General features: G+C 40.7%; 1 protein-coding gene across 1 annotated transcript in view; it reads right to left on the bottom strand.

Annotated features, from left to right (window-relative positions):
• The window catches only part of LOC120830835 (uncharacterized), a 192,074-nt gene that overhangs the window by 20,939 nt on the left and 157,640 nt on the right, over nt 1-13,495 (bottom strand). The window lies entirely within an intron of this gene.

Genomic DNA, 13,495 nt, shown 5'->3' with positions numbered 1-13,495 from the left:
ATGTGGACTGTGAGCTCTTTCTTGCGGTTGCTATGGTTATGGTTACTGGGCTGCAATGATGAAAGAGAGACAGTAGAGATTTCCTTCTGTTGTATGTGAAACATGCTAAGCATACATGACCATATTACTAAAAAAGAGTGCATAATGAACTGCGGTAAGTATTGTTATCAAGAACTCACTAGATCACTAGTTCTTATCCCTGAAACATATACACTAAAACAGTAATCAGATAATACAAGTTAAAGGTTTTGAAAAGCCTAATCTTCATGACAGATTTGTATCCTAGAAATATGAACGGCAGTGTGGATCGGTGAGGGATTGAGGAATTATATGTGGAAACAGATGGAATAAATGCGCAATTAATTACTTCTACATACTCAGCAGTTTGAAATATTCAGCAGAAATTAGCTAAATGATTTCACAACAAACAAATCCAGAAAGAAAATTACAGGTCAGAATTGAAGTCCTGCAGCTGCAAGATAAATGATTGTAGTCATTAATGGAGCACTAGTCGCATTCTGAGAGAATAGAGGAGAAATCTGTAATTTGAATGTGCTTTTGTGTTGTCTGAAATTGAACCGTTGCCAATTTTCCTGCAGCTTTTACTCTGAAACCAATCTCTAAGCTGAAAAAGAAAGAGAAGCTCTATCCACCCATCCGATTAACCTAAAGTCCTCTCGGCCAATCAGTATGTTGGTTGCGTTCGCAGCACAACCCAAGGATGCCATCACTTTCCTTAGGTTGATCGTCAGCAAAAACTACTGGTGCAGGTCATGTGGAGGTGGTGCAAAGATGGAGACGACTAATTGAATTGTCATGCGAGCTCTGCCGGGCCATACTGTACAGCCTCTTCATTGGCTGCCCTCCAGGCCTCTAATAACACGGATGAATGGAGTCAATCTCACCGTACTGTAAGATGGTAATACGACATGCAGACACTCATGCAACTGGGTGTGCAATGGACCGACAGTCGAGAGCCGGCCAATCAAGTGGATACAACAGACCAGTTGATCCATGCAATTGTGTCATCTTTTCTAAACAGCGAAACCAATGTTGTTATTTTTTCAAATCTGTATTCTGAACAATCTGTTTGGGTTCAGTCTCAAAAAGCAGCAGACACCGTTTTCAGTTCAAAAGTTGATAAACCAAATGTGTTGCTGTGGAATTATAGCAGTCAGAAGCAATAAAGCAGTAAATGGATTGTACATATGATAGGCTTGTTTCACATATACTATCAATTATATAAACCAGTTTCACTCATTTATTATCTTGCTTTCATTTGTGTTGTATATTTTAAAAGTGCCATCGATGAAATAGCTGAGATTGCCAGTTGAACTACAAGGCCGAGCACTCGTCAATATGAGCAATATAGGCAGGGAAAGCATGGCTCAAATATAACAGACACAGTCCACCAAAGTCTACAGAGGACATTTAAACTTGTTCACTTTCATACAGGTCTGCTTTCCATTAAATGGAGAAGAAGTGGTGGTTGAGGGTTTGCTTTCATCTAGAAATAGTTTATCGGTCCAAATATGCAGAAAAAACAATAGCATTGCAAATGTCAATCTTCTCCAGGATACTTGGAAGCTTTGTCTAAATGCCAATCAGAGATTGGCTGTGGAGAAAATGGAAATGCAAGCTTAGAGAACAATTCTCAGGAGGGATAACATCCCGGAAATGTATTTATTCACACTACAAGTCCTTATTCTGTCCTTATTAAATATTCAACTGGCCATGGTGTGCACTTCAGTGTTATCGTAGGCAAAGTATAGACTTGACCCGTGGGTTGCTTTCATTAGCAACTTGAAATGCTATGAATCTGTCTTAAGCTTCACAGGCTTTCTGTGCCTAGCAACAGTTGCTAAGCTATGATCGGAAAATCTATGTTTCAAGGGAGAGATTTAGCGAACAATCAACTCTAAGGTATAGTTAAATTCTCTGATTTTATTTACAACCCTCGACATGAAATAATGTTTTGATTTACCCCCCACCATTAAATACAAACCCTACTGGTAACAATCATCATCCAGATAATCATGGAATGATTGTATGAAACAAAACAGCTTCACTTTTGGCATTACGGTTCCACAGCTTTACTTACTTTCATATATATACCCGCTAATCGGGATCTTGGTTTTCTTGTGTGAGCTGTGGTGAACCCAGTGCCGCCCACACTGTCCAATCAGTAGTGATTTATGGTTTGTTTGTTTTCTGAGACAGCAAAGGGTAGCGTTTGATAGCCACGAACAATTGTGGCGCCGGGTGCTCTTACTTCAAATTGATTCTCTTCTGTATCTGCTTTGGAAACTGCACTTGCTCTACCTCAAAGATCAATTGTTTTTCTGCCTCATGTTCTTCAGGCAAAAAAAAAAATGAAAATGACTATGGATGAAAAAAAAATTATAGCTACAAGCGAGTGTAAACTGAATCACAATTCAAAAGTATTTGTGCTCTTTTTATGTGTGCAACTGTATTAAGGATAACGTTGATGATGAAAACAGTATGGTGTCATTTCTAGAAGGCTGACTCACAAAGACAAAACATTTGGCACTAGACAAGGATTACTAGGAGGCTAAGATGCTCACTGAACACGGTTCTTGTGTGGATTTCAAACATTATCACAGATCTAAATCAAGACTTGATATTATCATTGTGAGGATGCAGCAGCTCTGATGTTAGTATTTGAACTCAAAGCATTAGACAGGTAAACTACCTGCTTACCGCTTGACAGTAAGCTCTCTTAACACAACGTGTAGCATGAGCAGGACATTAGCAACAAAGTGTACACAACATGCCAACAACTTGTGTATTAACTGTAAAAATACTGTCGGGGGTCTTTTGTAGGTAAGTGAAACTGTTATGCAGCAAAGAAAGCATCTTTCTTTGTCACTATTTCCATCTGCTAACATGATCCATATGTTTTTTGTTTATTTTTTTAAGCTATAATTCTATTTTGGCATAAAAGGAAAATCCAAGCCTCTGATATGTGGGGATGAGACAATTCTTTCAGCTGGCAACGGCTGTATATTTACATTACATTTTGCCAAGTACTAAAGCAAGATTTAGGATGACGTCAAGCAGCTGAAACCCAACTCTGCCTTGATCTCTGCCTACATTTTGGCTACGCGCCTACAAACGCCTTCCCTTCCTATTCACCAAAGACCTCTCAATGTTATTTGCCATCCTGTATTGACAGCATTTAGATTGCTTTCCATGCTTGATTGATGAGGAGGTGAAACAAGCACACTATCCACTCTCTTAGCGAGCTCTATCTCTTGTGTGAGACACTGCATAATTTATTCAGGATGCCTTAAAGAAACTGTGCTGTTTAATAAGTCCCCATGACTCCAACTGCTGCAGTACTGTCCTTGTTGTTGTCTAGATATTATTTTCGACTTTCTAGTTTGAGGAGTATGTAACTCAGCCAGCAGTTGTTTGGATGGCAAGTTTTGACCTGCTGGCAGCCCCCCCCCCACACACACACAAAAAAAAGTTATCAATTTAAAAAGCAGTAAACTTCACTAATGGAAGCTATGACTTTTTTTAAGATGTGCAGTAATCAGACTACTCTGAAAACCCTTGTACGAGGGCTGGTAATTTATCCCCGGTCACGATGTTATGTACAGCAATGCTATTTTAATTTGGGGTCCTCTGGAACACTCATTAATCTTTCCGAGATACTGTTCTGTGCCTGAAGCCATGTTGTTCTCTCTTCACTTTCTCCTGCGTAACTATAGGTTGTTCTCAGTTGTTGTCTCCGCATTTTAATGTTTTTGGTCTTTGATATGAAGAAAATATTTACAGGACACACTATTTCATGCACAGTGAGCAGGTGTGGACATTAAATATGCTGTTCGCTATAATGAGCCACCTGAAGCTCTCAATGCTGTGCATGTATGGTCTGTTAGTAGGACACATTTATAAACAAGCGGAAATGCAAACACAAGAAACTGCTGAGTGAACACATTGGTCTTCTTCTTCTGCCTTCTCTGTGTGACGAGAGGTGCTTTGACAGTCCCAACGTTTGATCCGCGGGCTCCGGGAGAAGGAGCGAGGGGCCCCGGGGTTTGACAGCGGCAGTGCCGCGGAGCCCAATGAGCCGAGCATCACCGCTCGCAGATGTGAGCCGAGCTTTTTCTCCCTCCGACGCCGACAAACACAATCGGGAAGAAACAAGAGCGTTTCTCTCCCGCGTGGCCCGATTAATTGTAACCGCTCAAGACAAGGCCGAGGCTTTTTTGCAGTTGCTTCAGTGAAAATGCAGATTTGATTTCATTAACCTGTGTCTTGTTTGTCAATGCTTGCTGGGAATTACAATTTCCATAAAACCACATTGTGTAAGCGTGAAATGTTTAGTGATGCTAAACAACAGGTTTTACTTTTGCTGTTCCTTTTGTCTCAGGTTTTTCTTTATGTACTCGTCATGTACCTGAGTCTATTTCTTTATCTGTCACAACCTGATGATTTCGCATTTGTTGATCTCAGACTATTATAATATGGTGCATATATCTTTATTTTTTCTTGTAGGCCTACTGGTTTTCTCTAAAATACTAATTTAAGAATTTAAATGTGATTAACATCGTAACATTGTGAGCATGTGAGCGAGCAGACGTTGGCATTCAGTCCAAAGCAGGACTCAGTGCAGCCTCAGAAACAGTGTGTGATGCCTTAAAAACAGACTATAGTGCTCTTGACAGTTTTCAGTGCCATTAAAATGGCCTCTTATATTCGGATCCAGATGCCACCGTAGTTGTTAAAGGGTTTAGCCATTCATCTGTTGCGCCCAGATTTGAAAACATCTGCCTTCCACATGGCGCTCCTTACTTATTAATTGGCAGGGTAGTAGTAATTCACTAAATTAAACTCAAAGGATTTTTTATGGTCCAGCCTGTTGATGTCTGTGGCATTGTGGTGTAATTGCGAATAGCAAGCCAGGCGTACGGCAGGACCACTGCAGGGACAACCACCATCAGATAGAACCACCGCGGGGAGGGAAAAGACTTTAGGAAACGGTAATGTTAGTTTATGATGACAGTAATATGATTAATATTTAAAATAGTAATAATGATGATAGCAGCAGCAGGTGTCAGTAGGGCCACAGTAGGAGGCAGGAACAGAATAAGAAGAATACTTTTAAACAATACATCGTCCACTGGAAGCCATTCGAAAAAACATTTCCACATTGAAATAGTTTTTTTTGGACTAAATTCATGATTGAAAAGTTAGAACCTGAACCAAAAGTGTAAGATACTTTTCATGAATAACGAGCTACATTTCAAATGTGTAATTCTCTGCACCCCGGGGACCCGGCCCACTGCACATCTCACAGGAAGTCCCTCTGACAATACGTTGGCACTTCAAAGGGCGCTCCAGTTGTAAACGAAGCTCCAGGGATTCCCACACCCCTCAAGCAGGACGAGACAGCGAGGTGTTTGTTTCGCTGAACAATGAAACAGTGAAGACTGTTATCGCGTGTACGGGCACTAACAAAACCTGAAGGGATCTGATGCGGGCAAGTGAATTGATTTATCGAAAAAGGCGTTGTTTGGCCATTTTGGCCAATAACTTACTGTTTATTGATAACAAGGCTGCGCTGTTGGAAATGACATTACATTAGTCAAATCTCACAGCACTCTGCCTTCACAACAAAATGGATGTTTTAGATCAGAATTACAGCTGTCACTATCCATCAAACCAGGGTCATTTAGGGTTGAAGGAGCAGGAATTTGCTTGCTCACTACAGACGCACAATAGAGGGATTTTCTGATATGCATTATTTGCTTGATGATATTTGCTTTTCGCACCAGTGAAGAAGGTACTAATAACCAAACTTATAATATCAGCAGATACAAACAGTTTGCAACAAGCAGGTTGACTTGACTGGCAGCTAAAGAGTCAGATATTTCCTTTAGGAGTTTGTGGAGACCCAAACGTACCTTGAGTGGTTGAATATTGGGCTCACAGTTATCAGGTGGGGATTACCGAAACTCCACATGAATGCTTATCATGCTCTGTATCTCTCAAGAAAAACTCAAAACCTTGACTTCAGCACTGTTAAACAAACTGTATCAGAGTTGGTAACTTCTTGTTCTCCTGTTTTCCTTACGTCTTAAGTTTGGTACTTTTCAGGCCAGTATGTCTCATTTTAAGGAAAATACCATTGGAACCAAAGCTTTCGCCCTCAACTATTAGGGCACAGCATGAAGCTCAATTTTTGTGGCTATTTCCGAAGGATTATTAGCTGTTCTTTCATTTCTTCCCTAGAGGAGGCCGCATTTTAAAAAAGAACCTAGGGCACAACCATTTAGTTTCTTACTCATGGTGTTTTAATATTTTTCAGGATGGATATACATTAAATGATACATCGGTTCATTAGTGTAGTGGTACATCATCAATGTTTTGCATTATGTTTCGTTTCGGCAATATGGAAAACTTTAAGGCGATAGTTAAGTGTAAGATAGTGTGTGTGTGTGTGTGTGTGTGTGTGTGTGTGTGTGTGTGTGTGTGTGTGTGTGTGTGTGTGTGTGTGTGTGTGTGTGTGTAATTTCCAATAACAGTGCAAAATAATAAACACATTAGGCAACTATAACCTCAGCATTTCAAAGAGGGTGAATTCTATTTGATTTGGCGATGCAGTCCGCGCATCCCAGTAAAGAGAACTAGCCTTCTGGTGACCTTGTAATTTTAATGCTGATCCCAAATTGCATCTGTTTGTGTGTTCATCTCCTTCATTTCTTTTCAGCTAAATTCCACTAAGCAACTTCAATCGTGTTAGTCATGCATCAGGATGTTAGGGACTGAGAAGCTTGTTGGTTTGTGGAAATGAGAAAAATGCATTTATCTTTATCTTCACTTGAACTGATGGGCAAATATATATATATATATATATATATATATAGAACATGCTGTCAAATCTTCACACAATTTAGTTTAATCCCTAAACCCTGCAGCCTCAGCAAACATTTCGTGAATGCCCTCGGAAGGTCACAAAAAAATAACGTATGAGTAGTTTGGCATGACTGTGTGAGAGGTTCACATTCTCTCAAAAAGGTCTACATGAACCCTGTCACTTAGCAACAAGAAAATTAGAGAAATAAAGAGAGAGAAGAATGGAACCTCATAAAATAGCCCTAATGCACCTTCCTGATTTTAGTCAAGATACACTATATGATTACAGCCACTTTTCACTGTGGTGACCTTTTGGAGCATATTCACGGCCTGTGTAAATGTGTTCCTTGGAGCTCGGCAGCTGGCCAAAGATCCCTTGCTGTTAAAAAAGGGATCCGACTTCGGCAAAAAGGCCATCGCCTTGTGCACACGATTTTATTGAGAGATCACTCACTACAGAAATTCAGACATCTTTCACAGTCTTTACCAATGGATTACGTGGGGGTTTACAAGACACAAAAATGTAGAGTTTTTGGGCTTCAGTTGCATTTCGTCTGAAATTGTTGATTTATAGCTTCCACATTATTGCAATATTTAGAATTTTCTTTAAATTACCTTTTAACTCCATTTCAGCCACCAATGAGCAGGGCCTTCTGGTTTATATCTAAATAGCCAATGTTGTGTCAGTAAATTTGTCAGTCCAAACAATTCATTTTTCAGTAATGTCTTTTTTTTACATGTTTACAGTATAGTTTACGTGGCACTTTCACCGAAGTGATCTGAGGAAATACAAAAAAGTACCAGAAAACAAAAAAGCCAGAAAACAACAGCAGGCATTAGAGACGGAGAGGAGGCGTTGGCAGGATGAGGAAGAGAAGGAGTAAGAGGAAGCTCATTCGGGCTGCCAGCAAGTGTCCCTTAGGCCACATGAAACACTGGTGGACCTGATTGATTGGCAGGAGCTCCAGGGGGTTTGGGCTGAGCTGAGCACTGACCGAGCTTCACTGCTGGGAGCAAAAATACATCTGGCTGACACCCGCCAAGTGAGACCTGCTCAAACAGCTGGCTTATGGAGGAACAATCAAAAGTTAGATTGTCTTTGAGGATAAACATGCCGCGTCGCCGGGAGGAATTTCTCCCTCGGGAGGTTGAGAGGAGGAGGGTGAGGGTGGGGGGGGGGGGGGGGGGGGGGGACGGTGATTTTGCTTGGCAGTTACTTTCCTTGTGGTGCATTAATAAATAAATATGACAATACATTGATTAAACTTTTGGACATTGATTGAGATGAAATATGTTTAGAATTTCAGATGTACCTCAGGATGAATGAATAATGCACCGGGAATAGCATTAAATGTATAGTTCACAGAGACAAAAACTGAACCAGAATCTTTCTTTCAATACATTTAAATATGTGTAGCACGTCCAATATTTATGGTTATGTAGACAAAAACATTACTCACTGGTCACTGAGGGGGGGCTCTATCCTGAACTCAAGGTGTCATTTGGTAAGGCTTTTAATCAAATGTGGTCTCAGGGTCCCCAGGTGCATTGGGGGTGGGGGGGTCCAGGGCGTGGCGGTGATATTCCTTCTTCCATTAGCCAATTGTGGTGAGATGGAGACAATGTTAAATGTTCTTGATGGAATCAATACAGCACCACAGATATGCTTCATACACGCAGCCAGTCAACTCCATCATCTGTCGGCCCCAAATTAATTATAATGGAGAAAATGGCCAATGGGTGATGGAGATTGATTCAAAAGTAACATGAGTGGTAATCAATATTGTTTGCTGTGCAGTCAAGCAACATACGACCACCCATCCACTGCTGACGCCAGGATGAAAGTCAGCACCGTCATGCTGCCTGTACGGGATTTATGATGACAGTGTCGCTCTCCATACGCCACAGCTGAGGGAGAAAGACGCATGAGGGAAATATGAGCTTTTTGTCCTCATAAGGAAAAAAAGATGCTTGCATCTTTGAATGCAGCTTTGTTCATGTGATGCATTACAGTTATTCCATAAAATGTTAGAACCGAGTGATGGATCCAAAGTGGACATCACTGAACTCAAGGTTCCATGCAAAAAGAATTGCAATAAATTAATAGTTTTACATGGTGGGAAATACTGCAATATGCTTTTTACCTAGACTGCTAGTTTTATTGCTCAAATGAATTATTGGCTGGCAGAAAGTATCCCCAGTGTGTTGATAAACTTTCTTCACTCTACCGTTTGATAAAACAAAGGATCCAGAGTAAAACCTCAGCAGGCTCCTTTTCCAACATGTGCTTATATTTTGTGGATAGCACATGGGAGGGAGGCCGTGTAGGCCAGTATGGATGTCTATAGATAACCGAGGCAACGGTGCGGCAACAGAAACCGATGATCAATAATGAATTTATGGCATGTCATAGCTCAAGAGCAGGGCAGTGAGGGGTGAAGCATACTTTTATGTATCCACGTGGGGTGCATACAAATACTTTTCTTTTTACAGTCAAAGAACGTTGATAAGCCACAGCTCTCCCTCGCTTATTTTTCCAGCTACAGGCCAGCTACGGCAGCAGCATGGCGAATGATAGAATATCAATAAATGAGAATATTACATTGTACTTTCGGAGCCAGAAATGGTTAGTTTCTCATGTATGGTGCGACTGGGCGGGCAGAACCATTTCCAATGAGCATGTCATTCATGGAGAATGTCGTTTCGCCAACGACAGCTGCTGACTCGTATGCATGCTGACAGTCTCCTCTGACAGTTCTGCCCAGGAGGCTCCACTAGATCTGCATACTGAATTCTTTCTTCTTTATGTATTCATTCATTTCCACGTGGCCAAGTGCTGTCACTTTGATGAATGGGAGCTGCAACTGGACAATTGTTTTCACTTGACGGGACAAGCCTCACAAGCTCTGAACTCAAACGTCCTCCCTTGTCAGAGGAGCACCGCCGTTGCTACGAGTCCCGCGTAGCGCTTGCCGTTATTCTCACACGTACACAAACACGCTCCCATCACCTACCACCCCTGTGGCTTTTCTTATTAGAATCCACGTGAGGAAAAGGGGGCTGTTTGCTTGACTTTCATCTCCATGGGTGCATGAGTGCTTCATGCCAGGTGGATATTATGGAGTCGACTCAGGCTCTTCAGGTGAGTGCTGAGGGCGTAACCTTGGTGCACGTGTGCACTCAGCGTTGTGAGGCCTCTGTTGCCGCTGTCCTGCATTCGGACAACCGAGAGAACTAGTTATCCATCGGAGAACGGCTTTAAATAGTGAAGCGCATTTGGTCAAATTCGATAAGTGCTTTTTAAGTAAATTATTGAAAGAAGTTGTTCCTGTTCTAAAACTTTTATTTCATCACGTTGGTCACAGACATACGTAACCTCAGTGCACGGGAGGCAACTCGGGGTTGAGTGTCTCAAGAACAGTTTGGCCCGAAGCCGATGCGCCCCACAAGGCCTCGGGCTGTGAATCTTCAGGGTACTACGTCACCAGCTGAGTGGTTGGAGTGTGATGAGAGTGTGAGAGAAAGCAAGGGCTTGAAATGTCATAATCATAGTCTTGTTTTTGCTTCCTTATTTGAATGTAAAATAGAAAGTATTTACCATTGTTAATATATACAGGAGCTTCTCTTTAAACCAACTAAATATTCTTAAATATATAAGCTAATAGATTATAGGAATTTCTGTCACCAAATGTTAAATATGATCTAATGCTCTCCTCTCACGTTTGGTTTTTGGCAAATTGGATTTATTACACTGGTCAGTCGGAAATGAATCTTTTTGAATTGACTCAAAGATTTTAACGTGTTTAACAGCATATCAAGTCAGACTATGTGACAGAACTGCCGTCATTAATATATCACATATATACAGCTTTCATAAATGGAACAAGGAGCAGAGATCAGAGTTTAAATAGTGATTTGAAAGGAAAGTTCCTACATGTAAGTTTAATATCTGAATGTAAAGTCACTACCGCTTGTGCATTCAATGATGATAGCTACAATAATGTTCACTCTACTATGGTAACGTGAAATATTAATGTACAGAAAGGAATAATGTAACCTTGGCCTTTTTCATTATAAGTATCATAGATAACTATAACAGCCTCTCGAACACTAAAGACAATGAACATTGATTAAAGGCAAATAACCCAATAAAATAACCCAATATAGACATAAAACTGAGCTGATTAAATATCACGAAACATGTTCCATGAGCGTTACCCTTTCAATTTTGGAGAAACTATAACATTCAAGTGGAGATTTCAGTGGAGATTTGAGTTGTAATTCTGAGCATGCGGATATGAGTGCAAACACACCAGCTGAGCACATCAGCAAATTTTCGTTTTGCTGTGAAGAAAGATTTTTGTCACAAGCTTGAAATCTGCTATAAGTGTTTCCAGGTTTCATAAATGTAGTCTACAATTCAAGATATTTTTTTAAAATGATGACAGTAACAAGCACTAACACTAGTAGTCTCTGGGAAACCCAAACTGCTGTCTGTAAATGTGTTTACATTTCACACGAGTGCGAATGTAATTTAATGCTTTATTTTGTTACAATATCGGTCTTGGTCCTGTTGTCACTGTTCCTGTCACGGACCCTGTTCTCCCTTGTGTTGCTCATCACTTATTTTTCCTGTTTACTTGGTACCACTCTGGACCTATACCACTGTTAAAAAAAACCAATAGAGTGTTTAAAATACCCTGACTTTCTAAAGTTGGCATCTTTATCATCCGGTGTTTTACCCTATTTGACTAGAAAAAAATCAAAAGTTCCTTAAAAGAAATAAAACACTTATTGTGATGGCATGACACCAGCCGCTTTTTATTATCACTAATTTCCACCTGAGTGATTCACCAAACAAACTTCAGAGCAAGAGGTCTTATCGGCCTGATCTATATGCATGAATAGAGATGCCACTGAGGATGCATAGACTTCTCACCTGTCTCCGGAGATGGAGAAGGAAAAAACAAATGATCACTCATTTTTAACCCGTGCCTCTGTAGACAGTGACGCTGAATGGTGGGGCCTGCAGCAATTAGGGAAAGCTGTCAATCTGGGACTACAGTTGGAATAAACAACAAAGTGTGAAAGATGCCAGCGAAAGCCTCGGCACCGTGTGAAACCCTTTTGCTGAGCGCTATCAAGTCTCACACAGACTCAATGCATCTTTCATCTGCTCATGCCCATGTCATCAGCAATATCAAATGATTGGCCTTTTTGTCTTACAACAGGCATGAATCATTCATGTTGTTGCCTTGAATAGTTGCCGTCGGATAGGGGGCACAAAAGGGCAGCTCGGATTCGGAGTGGCACACTCTTCGTAGAGGAGGGGCAGTGGTTGAATAAACTGCATTGTGTTGTCGATTTTTTCCACGACCTTGTTATTTTTATGGAAAGCTAATCTAAAAATCCAGTTAATTTGTCACAACTCACCGTTTTATAAAAACTAAATTAAAGTAGGACCAAAAATGTGCTAACCTTAATTAAATATTTCATCTCTTTTTGTCTATTTCAGAAAACTCAACCTCCAAAAAAAAAGTTTTAAAAGACTGTCCACTAATATTCAAAATGCTCAGATGAGCCTTCTAGTTCCAGCACTCAGTGTTCTCAGAAATAATGTTCCTCTCAGCAACAAGCAAATAAATAATTAACTTATTTATTCTGCAACAGACAATATCTCCTCCTGAGAGATTAAAAAGATTGTTAACTGTGTGTGGCCAACATTCGCTGAAGTGATAAACATTTTAACTATTTTGAGTAAAAAAGATGCGTATATACACAGTATATTAACTTACTCAAGATATCATTGCAAATTATAACCTGGCTGACCTAAAATCAGAAATTATGGCACAAGCGTTCCCATCAACAGGGATAATTATCCCTTGCTGCAAAACAATCCGTTACCGACCTGTTTTCGCCAAAGTGCGCAGCTTTGGCATGTGAAGGTGGGGGAGCAGAGTGCTTCATTTTAGCTATGGCATGGTCGAGGCAGCCAAGGGAGCTGAGTGTGTTTTTCTGGTCCCACCCCATGAGAGCGGTTGTTTCGGTGATGTGCAGGTTGTTGTGAGCCCGTGCTGCACTTTGCAGATACTCAAGCCTGTGCTTTAATGCCCAGAGCCATCAAAATGGCCCTGCCAGGCTGCTATCTCCCGGGACTTGCTGCTGGAGTACAAGGGGATTAAAGCTTTTCATGAAGCATTTTCACAGTCCAAGGTGTGCGCAACTCGTGTGCCATTTTCCACAACAAAGGTGCATTTAACTTAGCTGGACGCTTAAAAGTCGGTATTGTGCTGTATGGAATTGAGCATCCAATTTGGACCACTAATTGGATTGCAAGCGGGGAGAGGTTTTGGCGGTTTTGTACAGCAGGAAAAATAAAAAGACAATTCTTCAGGCACATTGTTCAAAATCCAGTTAATTGTGCTCACAGAGAAGTGCGGTAAAGTGGGCCAAAATATATTACATTTCCATGGTGATATGAATGTTAAAATGAGAGCTGTAATTGTTTATTTTTTTGCATGAGGTACAGCATTCAGGTTGATGCAATAGCTGTGACTTTTGGGGAAATTATAAAAGGAACATGTGTATTCATTAAATCTTTTTTATT

This window comes from Gasterosteus aculeatus, chromosome 13 (assembly GCF_964276395.1).
Source record: "Gasterosteus aculeatus chromosome 13, fGasAcu3.hap1.1, whole genome shotgun sequence".
NCBI classification, from domain to species: domain Eukaryota; kingdom Metazoa; phylum Chordata; class Actinopteri; order Perciformes; family Gasterosteidae; genus Gasterosteus; species Gasterosteus aculeatus.
Note: the sequence above shows the minus strand (reverse complement) of the source record. Positions and strands in the feature narration are given on the sequence as shown.